Source organism: Oryctolagus cuniculus, chromosome 11, assembly GCF_964237555.1.
Source record: "Oryctolagus cuniculus chromosome 11, mOryCun1.1, whole genome shotgun sequence".
Lineage (NCBI taxonomy): Eukaryota > Metazoa > Chordata > Mammalia > Lagomorpha > Leporidae > Oryctolagus > Oryctolagus cuniculus.
Genome location: NC_091442.1, coordinates 89,392,616 through 89,418,748, shown reverse-complemented (window position 1 = coordinate 89,418,748; position 26,133 = coordinate 89,392,616). Strand labels below are relative to the sequence as shown.

The window sequence follows — 26,133 nt, the reverse complement described above, 5'->3', positions numbered from 1 at the left end:
AGAGAATGCCTTGATATCAAAAACTACTGTTTTAGGTCACAGTCCCTGAAACAGACCATGAGATCAAGACTTGCACAGAGGAAGAATATTTAGGTGCTATGTTAGGTGGTAAGAAAAGTTGGACTGGGCAAAAGGCAAGAAGGATGGAATTGAAAGGGAGGCTTTGCTGATCATTTCTTTAACTCTGATGTCTTTTTAGTGTTCCCATTGTAAAGAGCTACCACCCCGGAGACTGATGATAATGACTCTAAGGGGTAAACCAGATCACAAGCATGAAAATTCTTTTAAAAACTTTAAACATGATATACAAATGGGTTATTTTGACCATCTACACAAGGATCAAAAGAACTGCCACTAGAGATAGGTAATCTTAGGTAACTTCTGACCCCCGTGATTCATCAGCTAGTTGTCTGAAAGTAAATTGCTAAGTCTCTCTGGTTTTCCCACAACTAGAGTGGCATTAATGATAACTATAGAATTACTGTGAAGTTTATTACTTAACAAGATGAGCATCATCTGAAGAATAACCATAATGTCTATTATTTAATAATTGTTTATTAAATATTAGATGTGTGGGGCTGCTGCTGTGGAGCAGCAGGTTAAAGCCCTGGCCTGAAGTGCCAGCATCCCATGGGGTGCCGGTTCTAGACCCGGCTGCCCCTCTTTCGATCCAGCTCTCTGCTGTGGCCTGGGATAGCAGTTGAAGATGGCCCAAGTGTTTGGGCCCCTGCACCCACATGGGAGACCTGGAGAAAGCTCCTGGCTCCTGGCTTCAGATCGGTGCAGTTCCAGTCATTGTGGCCATTTAGGGAGTGAACCAGTGGGTGGAAGACCTCTCTCTCTGTCTCTACCTCTCTCTGTAGCTCTGTCTTTCAAATAAATAAAGTAAATCTTTAAAAAATAAATAAATATTAGGTGTGTAATGAAATACTTTTAAATAGGAAGAGATCATGCTCCTAATCCCTAATTTGGCATCTTCCTTTACCATTCTGATATTTTCTTGAATATGTTGTTTAACTCAATGTTTCTATGACATTTTCTAACCATAGCACATACAGGACCTAATTTATACTCCAAAAGCAAAGCAGTATTTCATTGAAAGTGTGTCGCTAATTAAACAGAGTATTCTGTAACAGCAAGAGGTCCTTAACTCTTCCTCTGACATATGCACTTATGGTAAAAAAAAAAATTTGTCCATCTTACCTTGCCTTTTTGAGATACATATCGTGTATGTGCATGGTTATGCTATTCCTGGAACTAAATATTTTAGGATGTGTTTCAGTTGAATCCTTTCATCCTTCCATCACTTTAACAGAATGACTTTACACTACAGTAGTCAGATTTTATTGGCAGAAATATTCACTATTAAGCAAATAACTGAAAAATGTGTTTTTCATCTGTGCTCTGAAGAAACTGTGAGAGTCTCCCTGTTCCTACTTTTTTTTTTTTCTACTCTTAGAACAAACTGAAGATGCAGTTGTTTAATAAGTAATTTCCTTTTTGTTTTTCTGGCATTTTGATAAAAAGTAATATTATAGCTAACATTTTTGGTTAATGCTTTCAAACTGCAGTGTTACAATTGGATTAAACCTCATAGGAAATCTGATCCACAGGTTGATTTCTTTTGTAACATTAAACCAATACATTATTTTATTCTTGATACTTGACCAGATTTATTCCAGTTTTCTAAAATGAAAATCTGGGGCTCCTTGGCTTCTAAGATAAGCTGTCAAGATGAAAAATCCACTCTGTAATGTCAATTTGTAGTGCTTGTGGTTCAAAGGATATTTACTGCACATGTGATTTATTTTCCAATCACCCAAGATTTAACAAATAAGCTATATCATAATTAATCTTACAAAAATTGGGAGGTAATTTATTTTTACAAATTTTAGTTGAACAGCATAAAGTATGTCTTTTCTAAAGGTGCTGTTAGGAACAATAGCACAACAGATATTGAAGTTTGTGTAAGATAAATATGTCAAATTCGAAAGAATGATGCCCATTCTGGAGAATGATATCATGGGTGCTAGATAGAGAGAAGTGTTGTATTACATTTTTTCAATGATTTATTATAAGATTAAGTACCTTTTAGAGTCATTTGATTGAATCCTCTAACATAATTTTGAAGTAGTTTTTTTCTTTATGTGTGTGTGTGTATATATATATATATATATATATATGTAATAAATTTGAGAAAAACAGTTGAAATAGAAATTGAACTATATCGGATGGTCTGTTTCAAATGACCATACTCTTGATATTTGCAAATAAATTATAGTAGTTCTTAACATCATTCTAGGAAAATCTATTCAGAGTGAATCTCCAAATAGTTTCTTTTTAGCTATTTTATATTTAGAACCAAGCCTTTCAGATCTGCCTCTGCTGAGTGTTTGATTGCTTTAGTTATATAATTTTATTTTCTTAGTGATAACATCTATCATTGCAAATTATACCTAAAATAAAATAATTGTTCTTTAAGGTTTTCCCTTGTTTTCTTGCAAAACAAGTTTAGTCTTATTTTCTTTTAATTATAAAAACTTAGTAATCAACAGTTTTCTTAAGTGAAGAATTATTAACAAAAACCAACATTCAGTATATATTAATAATTCTATTTTGCTACAAGTATGAAATCATTAAATAAAGGATATCTTTGAATAATATAAAATGACGCAGTGCTAAATCAAAGGATATTTGTAGAATAGTTTTTTCATAATCATCTAACAATATGCAAACATATATTTGTATGTTAAAGAATATTAAAACACATAGAAAATATTTGGTGTAGTATGTGGTAATAGCAATAGCAGTCATTTGTTGTGTAAAATTACAGCAAATATGAATTGCTTATATCTTTATATGTAATTTTATTTTGATTAATTAACTTTTTTGTAATAAGACTAAGTCTAGGAGGAATAATTAGAAGTAATATTAATTTTCTTCTTAACTATGCTTTAAAATATATATATATTCATGAATAAGGTTGTTAATTTTTGTAATACAAGATGGATTCATTTTATTGAACTAGTATTCAAAAATTTTTTCATCTATGTTATTTATATTTAATTCTTCATAAACCTTTTCTGCATTTCTGTGAATTTATATGATTAACTTTTACTGTCATGAAATTTATCAAAGAGGTAACTTTTTTAAAAGATTTATTTATTTTACATGAAAATCACAGTAACACAGAGAGAGAAGGAGAGGCAGAGAAGCAGAGAGAAAGAAAAGTCTTTCATCCTCTGGTTCACTCCCCAGATGGCTGCAACGGTCAGAGCTGCGCAGATCCAAAGCCAGGATCCAGGAGCCAGTAGCTTCTTCTAGGTCTCCCACATGAGTGCAGGGGCCCAAGGACTTGGGCCATCTTCCACTGCCATCCCAGGCCATAGCAGAGAGCTGGATCAGAAATAGAGCATCCAGTCTTCAACCCATGCCCATATGGGATGGTGGCAGTGCAGGCAACGGCTTTGCCTGCTACCCTACAGTGCCAGCCCCAATAAAGTATCTTAATTGTTTAAGTATTATTAAATCATTAACCGAAATGCAGTACATCATATGCAGCCTAGCAGGTGGCAGTTGAGGCTTATGTATTTTGGGTCCTGCCACCTACACAGGTGATCCAGATTGAATTCTAGGCTCTTGCTTTGAACTGGCCAAGACTGAGAGCTGTGGAGTTCATTTGGGGAGTGAACAAATAGCTAGAAGATATTTCTCTTTGTCTCTCTGTCCCCCTTTTTCTTTCTGTTTTTAGATAAAATAAATAAAAATTAAATGGTAGTAACCAAAAAACTAAGTTATTGTCCTTCCTGGAACTTCTTCAGCTAATTGTATGGGTACTGATAATTGAGGCTTGGGTCTGTTCTTTCCCCTGGTGATGATATCATTATTTTTATGTGGAGTTACACATCATGGCAGTGAATAACAGCATCATCTTTTCATGCATAGAGGGGAAAATACAGTGAGAACACTGATTTATAGTAATAAAAATATTTTAAAAAATTAAAAAAAGTTTTATGAAGGATTCCATAGCCCTTATTTTAGATATTACTTCCTTAGGTTTTATTTACATACTTTGATTGTCACCTTTTCTCATGAAGTACATGGAATTTTCTGTTTCATTGATTTATTTTAAAAGTTCTTATGTTATTAAGTGTATGTACTCTATTTCCTGATCATTATCTCAACTTTTCTCACCATTACTGTCTTCCTTTGGCTTCTGACTTTCCTTTGCATCTTCAGTCATGCATGGCCGTATTTAAGATCTTTGATAACTAATGGTAAATCAGAGAAAATTTTCTGGACCCAAGCCAACCACGTCTTTAAGTGATGCTTAAATATTCCAAGTGTGGCAGCTGCTTATTGATGCATGTGAAAGATCAATAAACACGGCTTACTACCAAAGCTAGAAGAAGTCAAATCAGCTGACTATGTGCAACCCAGCTTTATATAGCTATTTTAAATTCTCATCATCAAGTTATAGCAATATGATTTATTAATCCTTCTGGCATTTTTCTCCCTGACAGTTTCTCAGCTGCTGTTACATCCTTCTTGGATGGGTAAGTACTATATACAATTTTGAAACTGTGCATCAACTTTTATATGGTATTATATTATTTATTTTAGACACTTAGGGTAGGCTAAGTGGGAAAAAAAAGGATTTAACATCATCCAGGATAAAATGCAGAGTTCAAGTGTTCAAGGTATTTGAGAATGAAGAAAGTATGTATTTGGAAATGTGATTACAATCAGATATTTTAATATATCCAACTCAGAGGAGGTTAAAACTTAAACTGACATCACCAGTTGTTCAGATCATAGCATTTTACTCAAAATTTTACTTTCAAATCTTCTGCAGTCTCTTAAGAATATTTAAATATTTTGGCTTAGGAGATTTTTACTGTATTGTCTATAAATACACACAAAGCTTTGTTATTTTCACATTAATTTAAAATTATTGATGATTCTCCATTGCCACTCACCAAAGGTGGGTTTTATTTCTATGTATCTATCATTTTAATAAATTACTATTGAATTAGATTTTATGTTGCTTACATATCATACATACTGAACACAAACAATAAAAACACTACAGTCATTTAAAGATGTATACTTTAGTATACACCTGGATCAATGATTTAATACAGGAGAGCTGTAAACATGACTGCGTTACTAAAATCTATAGAGAGAAAAGAAGGACATTTGAATTCTGTGGTTTCCTTTGTCTAGCAAGCATTTTTAACATGTGAACAGACAGATTTCTTCATACCCGTGAATCCAGAAGGCATTCAAGCATATACAATTCATTAAAAAATATATTGTCAACCACTGATTTACACAGAAACTTTATTCTGATGGGCAATTCACATTTTGGGATCTATATCTCACCTGTTGCCTGTGTATTGATATTCCTCCCCTGTAGTTTTATATCTTCAGTTAGAGAAAAATATATTGTGGGAAATAATGTGGCTTCATTAGATTGATGCATTTATTTAAAATTTTTTAAAAAATATAGTTTCTTTCATGAAATGATCTCACTCACACTTATGTTTCAAATAATCTTTGCCAAGTAATAAATCATGTTTCTGTAATGATTATTTAAATTTTTGAGTAGAGTATCTATTTGAAATTTCTTCTGTCAATTAGGAAAGACTTTGTAACCTTAAACACTGGACTTTCTTCTCTGAAATTTTTGAAGTGTGGTTGTGTGTGTCCTCAATTACAAAGATGGGTTCTGTCATCATATTTTTTCATAGAAGCAAAACAAAGGGTTATTTCCTAAACATCTAGGGAAAATGTAACTGTAATGCAACTTAAAATGTATGCCAACCATGGAAACAAACTTGTTAAGAACCGAGGATTTTTCACCAACTTCCTAGAAAGTCACCTAGTGTGTCTCATGTATTTAATCATGGTTTCTGTAACTGCAGGTGAGTGTACAGCATCAGAAAGGGGCATTGGTGAGTCTAGTCTCTATCTGTACAGCTTCTTTTGGAATCTTCATCTGCTTTTATCTAACTCAAATCAAGATTGCTTGCACTTAATATTCTTAATGTTAAGAATGGTGATATTGGGGCCGTCGCCTTGGCTCACTTGGTTAATTCTCTGCCTGCGGCACCAGCATCCCATATGGGCACCGGGTTCTAGTCCTGGTTGCTCCTCTTCCATCCAGCTCTCTGCTGTGGCCCAGGAGGGCAGTGGAGGATGACCCAAGTGCTTGGGCCCTTGCACCCGCGTGGGAGACCAGGAAGAAACACCTGGTTCGTTCCTGGCTTCGGATTGGCGTGGCACCGGCCGTAGGGGCCATTTGGGGTGTGAACCTTTCTCCCTGTCTCTCTCTCTCACTGTCTATAACTCTACCTGCCAAATAATAATAATAAAAAGAATAAAAAGATATTCTTCACTGAGATTTAGAGAAGTTTTGAATAATCAATGGAAAATAATTGAGTAATGATTCATTTTCACATGGCTCCTTGTTCATGAATAAAGAAGAAAATGTGGTATATCCTATCTTTTAAATAACTTAGAACCTCAATTTCAGTTTCTTTGCTAAAGTACAAGGTAATGTCAGAGGCTTGGATATTTGACTTTGAAATTACTTCTTTTTAAGCTATTGATTTTTTTTTTTTTTTGACAGGCAGAGTGGACAGTGAGAGAGAGAGACAGAGAGAAAGATCTTCCCTTTGCCGTTGGTTCACCCTCCAATGGCCGCCACAGCTGGCGCGCTGCGACTGGCGCACCGCGCTGATCCGAAGGCAGGAGCCAGGTGCTTCTCCTGGTCTCCCATGGGGTGCAGGGCCCAAGCACTTGGGCCATCCTCCACTGCCTTCCCGGACCACAGCAGAGAGCTGGCCTGGAAGAGGGGCAACCGGGACAGAATCCAGCGCCCCAAACAGGACTAGAACCCGGTGTGCCGGTGCCGCTAGGTGGAGGATTAGCCTATTGAGCCGCGGCACCGGCTAAGCTATTGATTATTATCAAAATCTTTTTAAAGGAGGATAGTATTGATTTTTAAGCTGTTCAGTAATTTTTATAACATTATCTAAAACAGATTTTAATATAGTTAGATTTATTTATTTGACAGGTATAGAGGCAGAGAGAGTGAGAGTTAGAGAAATCTTTCATATTTTACCTGTTGTGTTACTCCCCAAATAGCTGCAACAGCTGGGGCTGGGTATGGATGAATCCAGGAGCCTAGAGCCTTATTATCTATATCTCCCCTGTTGAGTGGCAGGACCCAGGCACGTTAGCAGGAAGCTAGTTTGGAAGCAGAGTAGCTGGAACTCCAAACAGTACTTGTATATGGGATTGGGCATCTCAAGTGACGCTTAACCTGCTGCACTAAAACGACTCCCAAATTCTACTTTTTGAAATGAGAAAACATTTTTAACTTCATTTTGAAGTCATTTGAATGAATTAATGTGATTTTTATTACTACATATGTCATGCAATATTAGGCAATTGTTAATTTGTAGATTTTTTTTAAATTTTATGAGATCTTAAAATGATTTATGTATTAAACTGCTAATTAAAACTCTACAAAGTGCTAGCCAAGTGAAAGTGAAAGCTTCAAAAGATAGTTCTGAAATTAATAATAAAAGTAAAGCAATAGATTACCCAGTTTTTAAAATACTGGTTAATGAGCAAAAATTAAATTTGGAAAATTATTAGATATATCTGATGTTCCAATAGAGGTCAACTATATAATTATAACTTCACAATCTGGGTAGGCCAGCAATGTTAGGAGGTCATAAAGATATATACATATGGAAATATGACATGGTACCCCAATATATGAACATTTTTTATATGTCCATCAAAAATTTAAAAACTAATGAATTAAATTTTAAAAATGATGTTTACATCTTAAATCTAACAGGTAATGATGGACTGTTACAGTGCCCATTTGACCATTAACTATTTTCAACCAGAGGTATTTATAGTGTGTTCATTTAAAATCATTATAACTACTTGTTTAAAAAAATTATGTGTAGGTACACATAGGCAATATTGGAAAATATATATTTGTTCAGTTTTGAATTTTTTTCAGTATGTTATTAAAAAGGTTTGTACTGAGGTGGGTGTTTGGCATAGTGTTTAAGATGTCACTTGGGATACCCAAATTTCATGTGAGAATACTTAGATTCATATCCCAGCTCCACTTCTAGCTTCCTGTTAGCATGCATCCTGAGAGTTGACAGCTCAAGTACTTGAATTCCTGCCACCCATACTGAGTTCCTGCCTCCTGGATTTGTCTTGGTCTAGCCGTGGCTGTTGTGTGAATTTGGGGGATGAACCAGCAGATGGGAAATCAATCAATCAACAATCAATCAATCAATCCTCTCTCTCTCCCCCTCTTTCTATCTGTACTTCTCTTTGCCTCTCATAAAATAAATAACTTAAAAAGAACTTTGCTTGAGTAGTTAACAAAGAAAATGTTGATCCTATAGAAATATGGAGAAGAATGATGATTACCAGAGTCAGGAGGTTCAGGGCCTATTTATAGGGAAGATTTTGGTCAAGGGATACAAAATGCCATTAAGTTCAGGAGAGGTATTGTACAACATGGTGACTATAATTAAAAATATATTGTGTTTTAGAAAAATGTGAAATGAGTAAATGGAAAGTGTTTTCATAAAGAAATGGTAACAATGTAGGTATTGTATGTTAATTATTTAGATCTAGTCATTCCACAATGTATATTCTGTACTTCAAAACATGTTGTATATAGTAAATATGTACAGTTTTCTGTTTATTTAAAAATAAAAATTTCAAAAATTTGGAAAAAATAAAAATTATATTGCATGCATATTTTAAAGAACAAATGCATGTCTAAAGAAAGATAATATTTCACTGTCCTCTTTTAATTGTTAATAGGAAAAATATTTTAGTAAGTATACTTGAATACAATTTGCTAACAGAATTCCACAAACCTTTTAAGATATGAAAAGTTTAATTACATGTTCCTTGTAGTATTAAATATGTCCCAGTATACATTATTAAAATTGTTATTTTTATGTGTTTTTATTTATTTTAGTCTCAGAAGACTAAAAATGGTTATAATATTTTGAAAATTTGAATTAGTTTTTTTTCTAATTTAAACTATAGTATAGAGAAAATAATAAGGAAAAGGAAACCATATATGATGAGTTAAATTGTATTCCCCTCCTACCAAATTCATATATAGTCCCCTAGATCCTCAAAATATGACCTTTTTTTGAATTAGTGTCTTTATAGAGATAGTCAAGTTAATAGGAAAACATGAGGGTGAGCCCTAATCCAGTATGACAGCTATCTTTATCCAAAGTGGAAATTTGAACACACAGAGGGATGACAACATAAAGAGACAGAGGGATAAAATGACCACTTACAAGCAAAGGAATGTCTGAGGATACCAAGGCTAGGAGTTTCTCCGTCACTGCCAGAATAAACATCTTGATTTTGTTCGTTAGCTTACAGAATTGTGAGGAAATAAATTTTGCAACAAATTTTACAACAAATTTGTGGCATTTTGTTACAACAGCTCTATAAGGCTAATACAGTCTCCTAAAAATATTTCATGACTGAGGTAGTGATTTAACCTTTATAATAGCCACATTGGCTTAAAAAGAATCTATGTAAGAACTTGGACACTGAGTTATGAATTTTTGAAAAGTAATGAGGAAGCTAGCAATATTAGTCTGTTATTCTTAAAGTTCAAAGAGGAATACCAACTTTCTTATCTAATTATTATATAAATTACTGAATAACCATTTGTGCTGTGACTGTTGTGGTGTAAAATAGTTGTACAGACTTGGAACATGAATTCAACCTCAGCACTATCTCTTTGTTCTTCTCGAGAAATGGGAATAAAGGGTGGGACACACGGATTTAGAATGTATCTGAAGCTGGAGGGCACATGTTTTTTGTATGAATACCACATCTCCTACACTAAAATAACCCAGACTATTTCATGTGTGTTAATTAGTGGAGACCCAACTTCCAGCCCTTCACAACCAGCACAAACAGAATGAGCATTGGATAACTCAGGTCTATAAAATCAGAGTTCACTATTTCCTTGGTGAGAGAAATTGATGTAGAGGCAAACAAATAAACCAAATCAAGTCACTATTTGCTTTTGTCTCTGTTTGAAGCTATGATGGAACTGAGTACAAGAAAGCTAAAATATAGAGACCAGAGGCCCTTTGTCCTGGGTCGAATACCAAAAGTAATAACATCAGCCAAATTTACTTAACCAGACATCTATTACATTGGGGTTGATCTTGATAAAACAAATAAACTATTGACTTAGTAGGATATGATACTTTGGGACTTCAGATCATTTGCCGAGGCAGCCTTGGTAGTATGCTTGATTGAGTCCAAACGTGGTGATCAACATATTATCAGAATGTGTTAATCAAGGAGAAAATAATTAGTACATGTTTTTACAGTGTGCATGTGTGTATGCATATGTATGTGTTTACTTTTTCTGGGATAACTTTATTACCAGGAAAGACTGCAAGTGACTTCTAAGTTATCAAATTTTTGTTGGACTCTTAAGAATGGACTTTTACATCAAATACTTAGCTGCTTTCAGGATACTGGTTCTGTGTCTTGCTATTGTCTTTTAAGGATCCTTGGAGAAGCTGTTTGCATAAGGCACTATCTAGCTTGCAGCAACACTAGATTTCCCTGTCTTCTGTTTTGCACCCTGCTTGCTTCCTGTTATGCGTAGTTAACAGTGCCCTCCCTCCTGCTGACATCCTCATTTCTCTACCTCTTGAGATCACTGATGGGAATAAAGAACCATTACTAAACAATGACTGCAAAGTGCTGAAGTGCTCACCCAGCCAAAAGATTCTTCTGTTTACTGTCCTTGTTTTTTATGTTAATATTTACTTAATCTAGGTTATGAAAGCATGACATACAGGGTGCTTTCCCAACACCATGGAAATAAATATTATCCACAGTTCTTCCTATCATTAAATGACATGACATTAATAATATCTGGGCTAATGATTCCATGCACACCAAATATCACAGTAATGTCTCTAGATTTACCCTTTTAAAGTAGGACATTGAAGTCACTGATGCATGTACGTTGATGCATGTGCTGTACATTATAAGTGGAATACATTTACACAGTTGGAAACCCAGTTTGGACACATTAATAGATTTCACACATTTTTTTTTTATAAATTTAAGGTATACACACATTGGATTTAGGAATTTAGTGATTCTTCTCCAACCTACCCTCCCTCCTACCTGCACTTCCACCCTTCTTCCTCTTCCCTCTCCTATTCCCATTCTTATTTTTTACTAAAATCTGTTTTCAGAGCCGGCGCCGCGGCTCACTAGGCTAATCCTCCGCCTTGCGGCGCCAGCACACTGGGTTCTAGTCCTGGTTGGGGCGCCGGATTCTGTCCCGGTTGCCCCTCTTCCAGGCCAACTCTCTGCTGTGGCCAGGGAGTACAGTGGAGGATGGCCCAGGTGCTTGGGCCCTGCACCCCATGGGAGACCAGGAAAAGCACCTGGCTCCTGGCTCCTGCCATCGGATCAGCACGGTGCGCCGGCCACAGTGCACCGGCCGCGGCGGCCATTGGAGGGTGAACCAACGGCAAAGGAAGACTTTTCTCTCTGTCTCTCTCTCTCACTGTCCACTCTGCCTGTCAAAAAAAAAAATCTGTTTTCGGTTAACTTTATACACATTAAGATTAACCCTACACTAAGTAAAGAGTTCAACTAATAGTATGAAAAAAAAAAAAAAAGTATTCCTCAACAGTCAAGACTAGGGCTATTCAAAAGTCATCACTTCTCAAAGTATCAGAAGCCTTGTGATCACTTTAAAACAAGAAGTCAGATGGTCCACCACATATAATAATCAAATTCTGAACCTAGTGTAAAGTTAAATATTTTTTCTCTTTCCCTTCAGGGAGTTTGTAGTGAGAAGGCATTAAGGTGGTTCTTAACAGCATTTTGGAGTGCACACTCAGCTTATTAAGCAAGGGTATTTCTGCATCCATAGTCAAAGTAGGAGAGGGAGTAGAGAAATTTTCTAGTGATCAGTAGATTTTAAAGATATAGTCCTACCAGATGGATTGCTGTGCCCACACTATTTTGATTTGCTTGTGGAGCATTGTTGTGGCTCTCTCAAGTTTCTCTTGATGGTCCCCAACCTTGATAGGCAAAGGTCTCTTTAATTTTTTTAACTAACCCTCAAATGCTGACATAGTATATACCTTTAGTCTTTTGTTTAAAAAATGATTTTATTTATTTTTTTGAGAGGTGCTATTTCAGACAGAGAGAGGGAGGGAGAGGGAGAGAGGTCTTCCATCTGCTGTTTCACTCCCCAGATGGCCACAACAGATGGAGCTGGGCAGATCCAAAGCCAGGAGCTTTCTCCAGGTCTCCATGTGGGTGCAGTGGCTCAAGTACTTGGGCCATAATCTGCTACTTTCCCAGGCACATCAACAGTAAGCTGCATCAGAAGTGGAGCAGCTCGGGACTCAGACCAGTGCCCATATGAGATGCCAGCGCTGCAGGTGGAGGCTTAGCCTACGGCACCACAGCACTGGCCCCATATACCTTCAGTCTTGAATAAGATCTTCAGGTACTTTAATTAAGGTCATCCTTGTAGAAAACATCCATATTGGCTGGCGCTGCAGCTTACTAGGCTAATCTTCCGTCTGCGGCGCTGGTACCCCGGGTTCTAGTCCCGGTTGGGGTGCCAGATTCTGTCCCAGTTGCTCCTCTTCCAGGCCAGCTCTCTGCTGTGGCCCGGGAAGGCAGTGGAGGATGGCCCAAGTGCTTGGACCCTGCACCCGCATGGGAGACCAGGAGGAAGCACCTGGCTCCTGGCTTCGGATCGGCACCAGTGCGCCAGCCATAGGGGCCATTTGGGGGTGAACCAACAGAAGGAAGACCTTTCTCTCTGTCTCTCTCTCTCTCACTGTCTAACTCTGCCTGTCAAAAACAAAACAAACAAAAAATCCATTTTTAAATGAAAAAACCATTGTTTTTTGCTGCTTCCACATGTGATGTATAAGATCCTTGAGTTTCTGACCCACAATACTAGCAAATCTGACTATTTTGCATTTGCTGCCTTCTACTCTGCTTCTCCGTTAGCATTCGTAAGCATGAGTCATGAACTATGCTACTGTGCCCCCACAACCTTCAGTGAGCACATATCAGCATCTGTGGCCTGTCAGTTGCTAGCATTGATTTCGGATTAGTTTTAGGCCTCATTTTTTAATGTGGTCATTAGAGAGATTATGGGGAAAGAGTATATAAAGCCGTTCAGGTAAAAAGAAATCTACCTTAAAAATTCTATACTTTTTCCAACTCTCAACCATTTTATGTCTTTGATATGAATGAGGAGATTCACTTTAATTATCTGTTTGAATTTCTATAAATTATGTTTCATGTTGATGACTAGACCAAAATTTTATTTTTAATGCTTTTTTATTGGTATTTATTTTAGTATTTTGTTTCCTATTTTAGAATTTCCCTCAACTAATGGGTAGTTATGACTGTGTTACAAACTATGTTCTTTCTTCCTTTTGTTTTTCCTATTTTTCCTATTGTTCTTGACACAGCTAAGCCATCATTAATAATATTGGATAGATGATTGAATAAAACTTCAAAAAAGACAAAGGAGTGTTGGGAAATAGAACATGATGAGGAAAAAATAACCCATATTAAGACAATATAGACATTGAAATTAATAGGACCTAATTGGTGTCGTCCTTTAAAATAGTGGTAACATGTTTGAGTACTACAGTAGCCTTAAAGTGTGTCACCATTTCTTTGGTTTTCCTCTCATCAGATGATCACACCTGTTGAGTCCACTCCCCTTTAAACTGCTTCAATAAATAAATAAACTGAAGAATACTTGATAAGTTGGAGGCTAGATTAGAAAAGGCCATACACCTTCTGTAGGCCTCTTCAATAAATAAATAAGTTGCAGAATAATTGATAATTCGGAGGCTAGTTTACAAAAGGCCATATAACTTCTGTATGCCTTTCTTGGGACACTTTCTGTGGGAGACTTCAGCTACCAAAAAATCCAGCCACCCCAAAGATGCTGTATTATGATAATAAAGCAAGAAAATTGGAAAAGGAATTTCTTAATTTTTAAGCCAATTTTAAAGGAAGTGTAGTCATGATTATCTTGGTTCTTACCCTCTATTAACCTACTTAAAAATGTCTCTCACTTTTGTCTCTCTAAACTGTGAAATATTTTCAAATTATAACCTGGATTCTAATCAAAAGCTGAATTCAAGTTAGTTCTTTTTTGAAGCTGTCTAAAGATTGTGTTTTATAGACTTTCTAAAAGAGACAAAAATCTTTACCAAGAATTGCTGTATTCCTAACAGATGTTCACTGAAAATTGTTAAGAACTTTAAGAACTTTTACCACAGCCACCTTCAAAGGAACCCAAACAAGGAAAGAACTTTTCCCAGTGAGATCTGTGGGTGTGTATTTTCTCTAATAGAATTGAAAATTGATTCATGAAAAATCCACAGAGGTCTAAAGACATTTTGTCAGGTTAAACTGAAAGGACAGAGATAGTATAAAATTAAAGAGCAGTTGAATTCCCAAAATCTATGAGCAGGAGGCTGGTTTAGAGAATCAGTTGCAAACACCGATCATTTCTCAGGTGAAGGGAAGGGTAACTCAGACAGAATCAAGACCCAGAAAGCAGATCCAAGGGATATGGAAAATCATTCCCAGTGATATACTCCATTGGACATAAGAATGGCTGTGAAATAGTGGCTCTGTCTTCTTCGCATTTTACCTGGTAGTTAATGGGAGAACAGTTATACTATATATAAGCCACCACTATATGATGGCTATATGGTGAGTAGCTGATTTGTCTCTTAAAGTCATAGGTCTTCAGACTGAGAAGAAAAAATACTGATGGAGTTATATCCAAGCAACTACACTCAAGGAACTTCATATGTACCTGGGCTTATTTTGGATAACAAGATACTCAGACCTGATACTGAAGTAAATGAAATATCTAAAGATCCTGAGAGGGAGTTTATTTTGTATGTAAAAAATAAATAAATAAATGGAAGAAACAAGTGATTGTGCCCTTAAGTTCTTTGATACCACCCAACCTTTCATGAGGCAGGGCCAGTGTTAACTCTCCATGAACCTGGAAATGAAATTATCTGTGCCTTTAAAACAGAATACTGTAGAAGGATGTATTTTAAAAATATATTTATATCAAGGGAATAAATTTCATGTAAATAAACAATAAAATCTCAAAATGTCAATTTTGTTCAGAAGGATATATTTAACTTTGGAGAAAAATATTTTTAGCTTTGGCAATGTTTCTTGTGACTTCTCTGAAAGGCATCAACCACCATATAAAGAAACTCAGTTACCCTGAGGCTACCTTGTGGGACCAGGTGGCAAAACTATATATAGAGAGAAAAGATGTCTAAGCATCCCCAACTGTTCCAGCACTAGCTGTTTGAGATTTCAGAGCCCAGGCATCAGATATGCAAGTGGTAAACACTTTAATGATAGCCCTTAACTCAATAACTATTTGACTTCTACTGCATGAAAAGCACAGACAAGAAAAACTGACTAAATACAGACACATAACTACTAGATTCATGTACAAAATAAATGATAGCTATTGTTTAACCTAATGTTTGGGGCAATTCCTCAGCAATAGATAACCAGAAAAAAACAGTAGATAAGCAGAGCAAGGACTATTGAAATATTGCTAACATTTTTTTTCTTCAGAAAGTACACAAACTATGTGTCATTTATTTATAATTTTTCACTCTTGGTTGCCTAGGTCAGAATTTCTTAGCAGGGGCACTGTATATATATCTGTGGTCAGATAACTTTCGTTGTGGGGTACTGCCCAATGCATTGTTCAACAGCCACCCCTGGCCTGTGTCCACTGGATGCCAGCTGGCATAAAAGTTGTGATGACCAGGAGTATCTCCATACATTGACAAATGTCGCCTGGGACAAATTCACTTCTAGTAGAGATTCACTGCTATAGTTGAATTTAAGGATAGAATAGTGGGAGAAAAAACATCTTGATAAAGTGTATTGCTGGAGACCAGCTCCAGCCAGTTCAGGGGCCCCAAGGTGTGAGAGGTGTCGGCGCTCGAAGAAATGAGAGACACAGCAAGGCTGATGGCATGGCTCTGGCTTTCGAGCACCAGACTTTATTTTTATATCATAAGCCACATAATGATTCTTTCTCCTTACAATGAAAAGCCTGTTGTCCATTTTTTCTAATTACAATTTCTTTGATTTTCAAGGGCATATTTAGAGCATGGGTAACAATCACAGACAGGTGCAAGATAACAGGCTGCCCACACAAGCCAAGGCCTCGAGTGCTGCTGAACTATGCAGAAATTGGCTACACAAGCTAGAATAGTACCTTCCTAATCTAATCTTTACTAGAAGCCCCAAGTTCGAAGCAGACCCTTTTTAAAATGTATCCCCTATTTGCAGTTTTTCTGTAATTCTTTAATTTCTTTATTGCACTTATTTAAAGGTTTACTTAGCTCTATTCTACAGTTTTGACATCCTAACCATTGTAGCATTTGTAGCATATAGTGAATTAAAGCTTTATTAACATCTATCTTTATTCTAGTGGGAAGTATATACCAGAGAGCCTGTTGTCTTTTAATTATTTTCCACAAGTAGCTCAACCTTGCATAAAGCATTAACCCTTTCTCTTACACTAACATTCTGCTTGATTAGAATTCTACAAAGCAATGGACATTTTGGAGGTTATGAGACTAAGTGTTCTTCCCTAAAATTAGGAATACAACAATCAATAGCAGGACCACCAGGAAGCTCCGGCTTGTAGTTCCCATCAAACCTAAAACCACCAAGAGGACCGCAGCTGTCCTTCTCATGCCTCGCTGAGACAGACCTTCTGCTGTGACCTTGTCAGCCAGCCGAAGTTGCCTTGGCCTCATCGGTGTATAAAATTTCATCATCAAGTAGTCAAAAAATCATATCAAATCTCCTATTATTAAACCATGAAATAGAGATACTACGGGAACAATGAAATTTTAGAATTATAGTGTTTTCAAAGTCATTGAACTGCCTGTACCTCCTATACCTTTATAAATACACATAAGTGTGTTTCCTTAAGTTATAACATTATTGATGCTCACCTTGACTAATTGTCTAATTTCTGGCATTTTTGTTTATTTCATGCTTCAACTGCTTTTTTCATGTGATTTTCTATTGTCCCAAAGAAAACTTTTATGAATTAATGATTTTCTAAGAGATGAGTTTTATCCCTCAGATAAACCTATAATTTAGTATTTTTGGTGTTCCAAAATACTTATCAAGAAACAATCAGTAATTGAAATTAATTCAATATGCTGTACATTTCTGATGCATGCTTCACCTCTAAATTTTAATGATAATAGGGGCCTATGCTGTGGCACAGCAGGTTAAAGCCCTGGCCTGAAGCGCTGGCATCGCATATGGGCGCCGATCTTAGTCCCGGCTACTCCTCTTCTGATCCAGCTCTCTGCTATGGCCTGGGAAAGCAGTAAAAGATGGCCCAAGTCATTGGGCCCCCACACCCACATGGGAGACCCCGAAGAAGCTCCTGGCTCCTGGCTTCAGATCAGCTCAGCTCTGGCAGTTGTGGCCATCTGGGAAGTGAACCAGTAGATGGAAGACCTTTCTCTCTCTAGCTCTGACTTTCAAATAAATAAAATAAATCTTAAAAAAATTCATGATAATAATTAGATAGCAGCTTACCATTTAGGAAAAAAAAAGGCTATCAGGATTGCGGGACATGGAGAAGGAACAAAAGGATTAGATTTGGGCTGACACTAGATGTTAAAAAAAAGGGTCTTTGTTTTTTTTCAGAAGCATCACTATTTTAAGTTATTTAACATCATTTCCTAAATGTTCACTTTTGTTGAGTCTATATTCTTGGGCATTTAAGAGTGGACTCTGCAGTGTGTTGTAATTTGTTATGTTTGCCTCAAACATTGTTCTCTAAACAAGTGGCTTAGTGTAATACTTTTGATTCCTTCCTCCTGCCCTGAGTTGTGGGCAAGAGGATGTGTATTGGCTACAAGCAAAATAATTTATTTTTCTACCCCAAAGCCAATGAGAGTATCATTATTTCCTAACGTTTCTGTTTCAAATACTGTTTGTCACAAGTCATGAGAAAGAAGCTGCAGTGGATTAGTACAAATCCATCTTCTTTATTGGACAGTTTAAATCCATCATGAGAACAATGGGAGCAGCTCAAGTGTAGGATAGTCATATACTGAGAGGCGGTGAGAAGACTCAACTACAGTCTTAAAGGACAGAGGATTTCCTCACTTCCCTACTGCAAGCTTGCTTTTGTTTCTACTGGAACTTTAAGCTAGTACCTCATTCTGACTTTACTTTCAAGTATACAAGACATTATCTTTTTTGGGTAATTGGCATGTCACTATTATAAGGTATATATCTGTCATCCGTTGGCAGCTACCACTTATCAGTGGAATAGGACATCCGTTGCACAGAGCATTCAAATAGATTAAATCCATTTTTCTCCTTTTTATAAACTTTACATAGTGCAATGATATATAAATTGATTTGTAAACTATTTATAACTTCAAGATGGGTTTGCCCTCTTCATTTTTCAGGAGGGAAAGGAGTTGTAAAGCTGAATAGATATGGCACGCCAGTACATTTACCCTTATCTACCTGCTTTTCATTTTAATGTTACTTTCCTTTTTACAAGGGCAAGATGTTAAATGAGAGGAGATAATTTATATTTTGTCACATTTGCTTTCAAAGACTGATGAACACAAGCAAAAGAAATCAAAAATAAAATATTAAACAGAGCCAGCTAAAGAACTAGAAGCAGTCACTCACTATTTTAAATAAAATTTTATTGCATTTTTTAAATAAAACTAGTTTCTTATGATTCAATTTGGCACAAATTTAATGATTTTAACTACTTTAAAATTAATAATTTATTTCATATCCATATCACCTTTAGTAGATTGCTGATAATCTATAAATGTCATTGACAGTGTGTAGTTCACTTCACATCATTCAGAAAACCATCAGAACATTTTTTAGGCTGGTAACAAACATAATACAGTATGCCAATACACTTTTTAGTAATAGACCTTAGATTATAAATAGATTTATGAATTTCAGATGAATAAATGGAAGCAAAAAGTAGCATATTTCCTAGTTTGAGTCATGTTTTCTTCATCACAAACAGATATAAGATACTTGATTTCAAAATATGTTTTTACAAAAGACCATGATTTTTGTTTTTGAAATCTAGATAACCTGATTACTAAACTTTAGGTGTTCATGTATAAGAATATCCTAAAACTGATACTAATTTAAGACATCAAGTAAGTCTAGATAAATTATGCTATACTTCCAAAGTAGAACAAATAGACTTCCTTGCGCATACATTGAGTAAATATTGACCAGGAAGAGAAATGAACACAAGAATATTGCTAAAGAACCAAAGTGATAAGATCAGGCAGGTTTGAGATTGCAGCTTAGATGTGAAAATTTATTGTTCTGTGAATAATTTTTCAAAATCTTCATGATCACAGACTATACTCCAAAATAGAACAAGATTGCCTTTTAGAAAGTTTAATTTTATTCAACTATAATATACATATAGAAAATATATAGCTCCATGGATGTTTAAAAATAAAATTCAATCATATAATCAGCACATGGAGTAAAAATAAAAATAAAAACACAGAATATGATGGCAGCCAGAATCTCCCCTAACACTCCTCACTGTCAGCCATGAACTCTCTCAGCCCAAGAATAGCTTCTACCCCAACATCTTCTATTTTGTTATTTAAAATTTTTGTGTAATAGTTGTACATTTTTATAGGACACAGCACAATGTTTCAAGACGTATGCATAGCATAAAGCAAACAAGCCATAAAACTAGCTGTTCAATTCCTTCATCTGTTCTTCAGGCTTGTATCCTACCAGCTCCTAGTTCCAGTTCTTTATATACTACATAATACAGTATTGTGAACTATAGGAAACACACAGTCCTATGGAATGCTAGAACTTGCTACTTCTAAGCAATAGTGTTTTGGAACCTGTTACTGGATCTCCCTCTTGCCCCAAATCCCCTTTCCCAATCTCTAATAATTAGTATTCTAAGTTCATATAGACTACTATTTTCAGCTTCCACATCTGAGGACAAACATGCAGCATTCGTCTTTTTGTGTCTGGCTTATTTCATGTAACTTAATGATCTCTGGTGGCATCCATTTGCTGCACATGACAGGGAATGGTTTTAGCTCCATTGTCAAGGATAAGTTGGTTATAGACATGTGCATTCATTTCTGGGGTTTCTTTTCTTTTCCATTGGTCTACAAGCCTGTTCTTTATGCTAGTGCTATTGTTGTTTAAGTGGCAATAGCTCTATAGTAGGTCTTTAAATTTGATATTGTAATTCTTTCTGCTTTGTTATTTTTGTTCTAGATTGCTTTTGCTATTCAGGGGCTTTGGTGTTTCCAGATGAATTTTTGGAATGCTTTCTCTAGGTCTGTGAGGGATATAATTGGTGTACTAATGGGGATGCAGTGAATCTGTAAATTCCTTTGGTATGATAATCATTTTAATGATATTAATACTTCCAATCCATGGCCGTGGGATATTTTCCATTTCATATGTCTTACCCAATTTGATTCATATTTTCTAATCTTGAGTCTTTCATATCCCTGGTTAAAAATACTCCAATTATTTGATATTTTTGTAGCTGTAATGGATTGGGTTTCTTTTATAATTTATTTCTCAGTGAGTTTCTTATCACTGTATAAAAACGCTACTGATTTTTATGTGTTCCTTTTGTAACCTCTAGCTGTTGAATTCATTTATCAGTTCTATTAGTCTCTTGGTGGGATCTTTTACTTTCTCTGTAATTATGTGCTCTGCAAATAGTTAGATTTCCTCCTGTCCTATTTGAATGCCTTTTATTTTTTTGGGGTTGCCTAATGGCTAAAACTTAAAGTATTGTACTGGATAATGTTAGCGAGACATCCTTCTCTGTTCATAGATCTCAGAGAAAATATTTTCAGCTTTTCACTGTTCAATTGTTGTTTGGTGTGTGTTTGTCATAGATAGCCTTCTTTATGTAAAGGTATGGTCCTTCCATATCTAATTTTTCAAGTATTTTATTATGAGTGGGTGTTTAATTTTATTGAATGCTCTTTAGAGATGTGATTTTTATCCTTGATTCTGTTGATGTAACACATTGCTGTTATTGATCTAGAAACTTAGAATCGTATCTGCATTCCTACGATATATCCCACTTTGTCAGCGTGAATGTCTTTTTGATAGATTGTTAGATTTGGTTTGCAAGGTTTTATTTTATGTCTATGTTTAATAGGAATACTGGTCTATAGTTTTTTTGTTGTTGTTGTTATTGTAATGTTGTCCTATCTAGTTTTGGAGCAGGGTCAGAGGCTTACCTCCCTTTCAATATTTTTGGAATAGTTTGATGTTAGTTCTTCCTTAATATTTGGCTGTATTTAGCAGTGGAGTCATCTAATCCCGGGTTTTTCTTTGTTGAGACTTTTATTTGCTGATTCAATATTGTTTATTCATTATGATTCTGCTCAGATGTCTTTCTGGTTCAATTTTGGTAAGTTTTGTGCAGCCAGAAATGCATTGATATCTTAAAATTTTTCAATTTGCTGTCATATAGTTGTTCATAATACTACCAAATGATCTTTTGGATTTCTTTGGTTTCAGTTGAAATATCTCTTTTTCATCTCTGATTTTATTTATTTGTGTCTTTTCTCTGTTTTCTTAGTAATGATTTGCCAGCATAGTTAACATTTGCAAAAACAATTCTTCATTAATCTTTTATATTGACTGTTTAGTTTCCATTTCAACCCAATAGTAAGAAAACAGTCCAATTCAAAGAATAGATAAATAGCCATTTCTTAAGAATAAAACTTAATTGCCCTAGAGTAATGATGTTTGGTGGGGTTTTCTTCTTTCTTTATTTCTTCTTTCATTTAATATTGATATTCTCTCATTAATGTATGTTCTAGTTCTCTAATTCCGTTCTTGTATTCAGTCCACCACCAAGGCTGTCAAACTCATTTCCTTTTGAATTTTTCTTAGAGTTCCATCTTTCTGCTTAATTTCACAATCTACTTTGCATGTTGTCAAGTTTTGTTCATTAGAGCTCTTATCATAGGAGTCTTAAAAATTTAACTTAAAAAGTTGTGAAAAATTATGTATGGGCTTCAAATTATTTTTGTGCCAATATAAGCCTAAATAAAATATTTTAAAAGTAAAAAAATTAAAAAATAGATTTGTAGGTTTCTTTTCATAAATGAGTGACTCTTCTTATTTATATTTTTAAATTTAATTTTTAAAGATTTTATTTATTTATTTGAATGTCAGAGTTACACAGAAGAGGCAAAGAGAAAGAGAGAGAGAGAGAGAGAGGTCTTCCACCCGATGGTTCACTCCCCAATTGGCTACAACGGCCAGAGCTGTGCTGATCTGAAGCCAGGAGCTTCTTCCAGGTCTTCCACAGGGTGCAGGGGCCCAAGGACTTGGGCCATCTTCTGCTGCTTTCCCAGGCCACAGCAGAGAGCTGGATGGGAAGTGGAGCAGCTGGGACTAGAACCAGTGCCCATATGGGAGCAGTGCTTCAGGCCAGGGCATTAACCTGCTGCGCCACAGTGCCAGCCCCTAAATTTAATTTTTTGAAAGGAAGAGAGATCTTTATCCATCAGTTCACTCCTGAAATGTCTGTGCGCCAGGTTGAAGCTGGGTACCAGAAACTCAAGTTCCGGCTTTCTCATGAGTGACAGGGACATACATATTTGAACTGTTGCTGGTGCCTCCCAGGATGTGCCTTAGTAGAAAGCTGAAATCCGACAGAGAACCAAGACTGGAACACAACACAACATGGGATGTGGGTGTCCAACTGATTGATATCTTCTTTGCTATGCCAGACATCTCACCCTATTCTTAGTTTTTTGAGGAACCTCTTTATTGTTCTCCATGATAGTTCTACTAATTTGCATTCCCATTAACAATGGGTAGGTGTTCCCTTCTGGTGTCCACATCAGCATTTTTTTTTTTAACTTTTGATTATAAACCTTCTACCTGGAGTGAGATGATACCACATTGTGGTTTTGATGAACATTTCCTTGATTACCTTGATAGTGACATTGGTCACTTTTATATATATATATATATATTGGTTACCACTTGCATTACTTCTGAGGCATGTCTATTCATATTTTTTGTCTATACCTTAAATACATTGTCTGTTTATTGATATTGGTGATTTTAAAAAGTTCTTGCCGGTGCCATGGCTCACTAGGCTAATCCTCCGCCTTGCGGTGCCGGCACACCGGGTTCTAGTCCTGGTCAGGGCGCCGGATTCTGTCCCGGTTGCCCCTCTTCCAGGCCAGCTCTCTGCTGTGGCCCAGGAGTGCAGTGGAGGATGGCCCAAGTGCTTGGGCCCTGCACCCCATGGGAGACCAGGAGAAGCACCTGGCTCCTGCCTTCGGATCAGCGTGGTGCACTGGCCACGGCGGCCATTGGATGGTGAACCAATGGCAAAGGAAGACCTTTCTCTCTGTCTCTCTCTCTCTCACTGTCCACTCTGCCTGTCAAAAAAAAAAAAAAAAAAAAAGGAAAAGAAAAGAAAAAGAGTAATCCTTTGTCAGGTGCAAAATTTGCCAACATTTCATTCACTCTTTTGGTTGTTATCTTCACACTGTTTTTTGTTTCCTTTGCTGTGGAGAAGCTTCTTAATTTACTATAATTCTATTTGTCCATTTTTACTTATATTCCCTGTGCTTTTGTGTACCTTTTAATGCACAGATTAGTGTGACTGATTTTGAGTTTCTCAGGATGATATTTCCTCTCTGTGCTTCACACACATACAATGAACAAAAATATTATGGGATATCACAACTGCTCTACTTCTGATCCATCTCCTTGCTAACATGCCTGGGAAAGCAAATGCATGGGCCCCTGACACCTATGTGGAAGATTCAGATGAAAATCTGGGCTCCTGGATTTGGCTTAGCCCAGCCATGGTTATTGTGACCAGTTTAGGAGAGTGAACAGGCCAATGGAAGATCTCTTTCTCTCTCTTTCTTTCCCTCTCTCCCTGTCACTCTAACTTTCAACTAAACAAATCATTTCAAAAAAGAAAGAATGTTGAGGCCATACTTTTTTGTGGAAAAAGAAGAAAAATATGAATTAATATCTAAATCTATGAATTTAGTAGACTTGTGCTTCCTTATTCTTAAAATAGAATAATGATAATTTGCAGAGTCATTGAGAAAATTCAGTGAACTCACATACATAAAGTTGTTCATACATTATTAAAGCCTAGAAATAAAATTTAGCTAGTATTTTTGGTTTTCAGAATTAGCCATTACTCATCTGCATCATAGTGTCTTCCAAAATTAATATATGTGTGAGTAGAGTGTATGTGTGTATATATATGTGTCTATGTATGTGTATGTATAAACAATACAGGGACAAGACATTACAACCCCATAAATATTAATGTTACCTCTAAATCAGCCTTTAGCTATAACAGATGTATTCACTGTGATGTTATAACACGGGAAGATGAATGAAGATTTTCATAATAAGATTTTACACCCTCAGAGGGATAAGGTCAGTCTAATATTTGTTGGTTGAAATGTTGGACAGCTGTTTGAACACATTGTCATGTGGGAAGGAAAAAGAAATAATTCATCACAATCAACAATACTCTCAGAAGGAATTGTATAGTCTCATAGCTATCATTGTATTAAATCTACTTTAAAATACACCATTGCTATACATACAAGACACTAGGTAACTGTAGTGCTATTCTTTTACATGGAAGAAACATTGTTAATATTCTATATAATTTTAGATTGACAGACTAAAAGGTGAACAGAAGTTTAATATTAAATGTAGGAAACCCAGTAAAATTTGTTAAATTTATATTTGGTATATAAACATAATAAAATGAACTGATGTAAAACTGAAGAAATTTTCAGCATTAGCCAAAATTTGTAAAACATAAGTTTATTACTGGGGCTGGAACGGTGATGTAACCAGTAAAGCTGCCTCCTGCAGTACCAGCATCCCATAACTGGTGCTGATTAGAGTTCCAGCTGCTCCACTTCCATTCCAGCTTTCTGCAATGGCATGGGAAAGCAGTAGAAGATGGCCCAAGTCCTTGGGCCCCTGTACTTGTGTGGGAGACTCGGAAGAAGCTTCTGGCTTGGATTAGCACAGCTCCAGCCATTGTTGCCATTTGGGGAATGAACCAGCAGATGGATGGAAGACCTCTCTCTCTCTCTCTCTCTCTGCCTATCTGTAAATCTGATTTCAAATAAATAAGTAAATCTTTAAAAAAAAGATAAGAATTTATTATATAGTCCTAATCAGATTTATTGAATGTAATAATATAAATGCCTCTGTGTGTGTGTGTATTGAAACCTTATGTATTTTAATGGATCAATTTCACAATAAGTAAATAGAATGAAAACTTGACCTACAGGGATTTTTGAGAATAGTTGGCATTAAAGATGGATTAAACTAAACTCTTGCATTGCTAACTTTTTTATTTTATTTATTTTATTTTTTATTATTTTTTGGCATTACAGAGGGTCTGAACATCATCTTATTTGTTATGGCAATTTATTGCTTTTATCTTTAATGGGTCAAGAACTGGCAAACATCTTTATTTAAAAAAAAAAAAAAATACTGTTTCAGGCCGGCGCCGTGGTGCAATAGGCTAATCCTCCACCTTGTGGTGCCGGCACACTGGGTTCTAGTCCCGGTCGGGGCGCCAGATTCTGTCCCGGTTGCCCCTCTTCCAGGCCAGCTCTCTGCTGTGGCCCGGGAGTGCAGGGGAGGATGGCCTGAGTCCTTGGGCCCTGCACCCGCATGGGCGACCAGGAGAAGCACCTGGCTCCTGGCTTCGGATCAGCATGATGCGCCGGCTGCAGCACGGCGGCCATTGGAGGGTGAACCAACGGCAAAAGGAAGACCTTTGTCTTTCTCTCTCTCTCTCTCTCTCTCACTGTCCACTCTGCCTGTCAAAAATAAAAATAAAATACTGTTTTGCTTCCTACTTCTTCCTTTTATTTTTGGAATTAAAATTATATT

General features: G+C 36.1%; 1 protein-coding gene across 8 annotated transcripts in view; it reads left to right on the top strand.

Annotated features, from left to right (window-relative positions):
• The window catches only part of MGAT4C (MGAT4 family member C), a 777,011-nt gene that overhangs the window by 85,260 nt on the left and 665,618 nt on the right, over positions 1–26,133 (top strand). For all 8 annotated transcript variants that reach the window (XM_051845736.2, XM_070052672.1, XM_051845734.2 and 5 more), the window contains exon 2: positions 4,524–4,556. The gene's annotated coding sequence lies outside the window, so the exon portion shown is untranslated. The remainder of the gene's footprint in view (positions 1–4,523; positions 4,557–26,133) is intronic.